Source organism: Microcaecilia unicolor, chromosome 2, assembly GCF_901765095.1.
Source record: "Microcaecilia unicolor chromosome 2, aMicUni1.1, whole genome shotgun sequence".
Taxonomy (NCBI): domain Eukaryota; kingdom Metazoa; phylum Chordata; class Amphibia; order Gymnophiona; family Siphonopidae; genus Microcaecilia; species Microcaecilia unicolor.
In genome coordinates this window covers 335,741,615-335,745,750 of record NC_044032.1, presented here as the reverse complement: position 1 = coordinate 335,745,750, position 4,136 = coordinate 335,741,615, and the positions used below count along the sequence as shown (strand labels likewise).

Genomic DNA, 4,136 nt, shown 5'->3' with positions numbered 1-4,136 from the left:
AACATAAGAATAGCCGTACTGGGTCAGACCAAAGGTCCATCTAGCCCAGAATACTGCTTCCAACAGTGACCAAGCCAAGTCACAAGTACCTGGCAGAAACTCAAAAGACACATTTGCTGCCCCGTTGTCAGCAGGATTTGAACCTGCGTGGGGAGACCCCAGTGGTTTCAAGACATCGCCTTAAACACTCGGCCATGACTACAACCTAAAAAACTCTACTAAGAAGACAAGTTTGCTGTCTTGTAATCAGCAGGATTTGAACCTGCACTGGGAGACCCCAATGGAATTCAAGTCCACTGCCTTAACCACTCAGTCATAACTACCCGACTAGCTCATCACTTCCATCTTCATCTTTGTTATTGTCATGCTGTCCAATTACAGAGAAGGCTTTCATAATGTTGAAATTATTGTCTGTTGTCCTGTTTTTCATCTGATGGCAAACTCTCAATATATTCAAGAACTGATGCAAGAATGTCAAATGTGTGGAGTCAAATGTATGGAAACTCTTCAATCTTAAGGCCAGACAAACAGACTATCAATCCAGTGGATTGTCACGCTAATGTAAAATTTTCTATGGGATGTCCAGCAGTCTGCTGTGATAGAGACATATGTCTGTTCACCAAGAATTGCAACCAGATTCAGCTTCATCGCTGCTTCAAAGTGACTGAACTCATCATTGTTCTGTTTAGCTGGAGACTAGTAATCAGTTCAACAAGCAAAGGCAACTCTACTATTCTCATATGCCAGGGGTAGGCAACTCCGGTCCTCGAGAACCGCAGGCAGGTCAGGTTTTCAGGACATCCACAATGAATATGCAGGAGATAGATTTGCATACCATGGAGGCAGTGCTTGCAAATCTATCTCCTGCAGCTCTCGAGGACCGGAGTTGCCTACCCCTGTCATAGGCTATATTCCCTGAGCACCAAAATTTAAGATGAGATGATCCACTGTTTGTGTGACGAGGTTTGCAAGGCAAAATCCTATTCCAGGTTTTGCTGTTTTATTTGGTTTACTGAGAAGTCTTCATTTACCACTTTTACTTTTTACTTTTAACTGAAAGCATCAGAAGTAACTAGGTAAAAGTAATAAAAACTGGTAAAATTATTACTTTGGTAAAAACAACAAAATTTTCCTGTACTTCTTTACAAGTAAAAGTAACAAAACTTTTAATGGTAACGGAATTCAAACATGCGTGGGATATACATAAAGGAATCCTGTGTAGAAGGAATGGATCCTCAGAAGCTTAGCCAAAATTGGGTGGCGGAGCAGGTGGGGGGAAGAGGAGTTGGTGGTTGGGAGGCGAGGATAGTGGAGGGCAGACTTATACGGTCTGTGCCAGAGCCGGTGATGGGAGGCGGAACTGGTGGTTGGGAGGCGGGGAATCCTGCTGTGCCCTGAAAAGACAGGTACAAATCAAGATAAGGTATACACATATGAATTTATCTTGTTGGGCAGACTGGATGGACCATGCAGGTCTTTTTCTGCCGTCATCTACTATGTTACTATATTATAGTAGTACTAAAATACAAACCACTTTTACAAAGCTGTGCTACCAGCTGCCGGTGCAGTAATGCCGATACAGCCCATTCAAAGTGAAATAGCTTTGTCAGAATTACTGTGTGGCTTTGTAAAAGTGGGGGGGGGGGGGGGTTACTTAAGTACAGTAACTAGTTACATTTATTTAATTACAACACTGGACATGGGTTCAAATCCCACTGTAACTCTATTACGTTTTTTTCCTGGGGCTTCCCCAAGGAACAGAAAAATACATTCAGGTACAGTAGGCATTTTTCTGCTCCTGGAGAGATCACATTTACAAAAAAAAAAAAAGTTATAGTAGGTTTTGAGCCTGTGTCCCTTGGTTTACAGTTCACTGTCCTAACCAGTAGGTTACTCTGTTCTGCAAGGACATCCGTGTGGCCATTTTAATAAGAATGCTGCCAGATAGACATCCCTGTGTCTTGTTTTCTCGCATTTATTTAAACATTTCAGTTTGTAAAATGGTTGTTCAGGATGGATGTCTCCAGTGTATGGAAGTCCTTCTCATGTATTTTCAAACAGGAAATCTGGACATCTTTCCAGTTCACAAATTGCTCAGAGATGGACATTTTTTTTGGACATTATGAGCAGGGCATCCCAATTTTGACTTGGACTTTCTTTTGAAAATACCTTTCCACGTATCTCTCTTAGAAGGTAAAATATTTCAAGAAGGGCTGCAAATGATGACAAGTTCAGCTTTTCTTTCTTTTTTTTTTTTTAGAAGCTATACATTTTCCCCCAATAATAACAAAGGAAATAAGAGCAGAAATAATTAATGTTATCAAAATGAGGAAAACAGTTAACTTCATACATAATTATCAACTCTCAATTAGCCCATGTCATGAGAGGAGAGTGACTAAAAACATTAAGAAGCTAAATAGTTACATTTTCTTTTAAAGAAAAAAAAGGTAACTTCTTAACAATCTAGGCTCAGTATTTAATTGAACTCCTAAATCACTAACCCAGCACATTAAAGTCTCATGTTCATGCAGAAACATTTCTAGCTGCATAGACTCAAAGAAAATATATTGCTTCTCCTGGAATGTAACTAAATATTTACAAGAAAAGTGAAGAAAAAAGATGGCTCCCAGAGCCACCACTCTACGTTTCAAAGCCAGCAAAGCTTTTGTTTGAACTTGAGTGTTCTGTGAAACATCCAGAAAGACCTGTACAGTCTTTCCACAGAGCAACACAGACTTTTTTTTTTAACATATTTTTTTTATTGTAAATCGCTTTGATATAGTACTGATTGCCTAAGACCCCATCAGGGCAGGTTAAATAACCAGCTCTTCAATCTCTAGGAGGCCAAAGGAAATGCGCTATATGTATCTGAATTGTACATTGGATGAAAATTGGACTACGGATTGTAAACGCAATTCGTGCTTTAGATGCTTTAAATGCTTTATATGCTTTAAATGGTCTATACATATATCTGAACTGTAATACGGATGAGAATTGCACTACGGACTGCATACGAAATTCTTGCTTTACATGCTTTAAATGCTTTACATGCTCTGAATGCTTTATATACATCTGAATTGCAGTACGAACCATAAGCGCACACACTGTGCTGCACGAATAACTGTCAATTTTTAGATAAGCACCAAAGCTTTATTCAGACTATACTGTGGATTGTAAAAACACACACTCTACTGCATGAATAACTGCACATCTTTAGTCAATCACCAATGTTTCATACGAATGAACACTAACTCAAACACACTCCTATTGCACTATACAAACTAATACTAGCATTGAAACTAGCAAAATACTCCTAATCATTTATTGCATCTACCTAATCCACCACAACCTCACAATCCCTCTCATGGTCAATAATCTACCCGCAACACACAAAACATGCACACAACCCATATACAATACACCTCTCCAAAAGACCAAAAAATGGAACGGAAAACCTTTCACTTACGGACACAATCAACAGAAAGGAAAGAAGGGACATAACAAACTCAAACACCAAGAGAACAGCCAACTAATAGAAACCATCACAGACTCAAATCCACATGAACCCCACCAGTTAATACAAATAGGTTATATAAATGCCAGATCTGCAGTCAATAAAACCACGATAATAACAGATTGGATCACAACTGACAACCTTGATTTCCTACTCATCAGCGAAACCTGGATCCATGACCCCAAAGATCCCATAATCTTAGAGCTATGTCCTCCAGGGTACAAAATTACCCACTGGACAAGGAATGGAAAAAGAAGAGGAGGAATAGCCATAATCTATAATTCCCAATTCACCGTCACAACAATAGCAGAATCCATATTTCCTCAACTGGAAATAGCTTTAGTTAGAATCAACCACCCAACCCTACAAGATCACCTGAACATTATCTTGTTTTATAGGCCACCAGAAAACTGGCAAAACTCCCAAACGCAATTTATGGATTTCGTATCGAACACATGTGTTTCCGCCCAAAACCTTCTCATAGCAGGTGACATCAACCTTCACCTTGAGGACAACAACCTAAATAACGTATGCGAATGCAAGGACTTCCTCCAATTATGGGAGCTCCACTGGCCAAACATGCAACCTACTCATAATAAAGGACATACACTAGACATCATCA

The 4,136-nt window shown here is 39.5% G+C and overlaps 1 non-coding gene across 1 annotated transcript; it reads right to left on the bottom strand.

Annotated features, from left to right (window-relative positions):
- Positions 1-241: 241 nt before the first annotated feature.
- TRNAS-UGA lies at positions 242-323 on the bottom strand. The gene has a single exon. It is a non-coding gene; the product is annotated as a tRNA-Ser (tRNA).
- Positions 324-4,136: the final 3,813 nt, after the last annotated feature.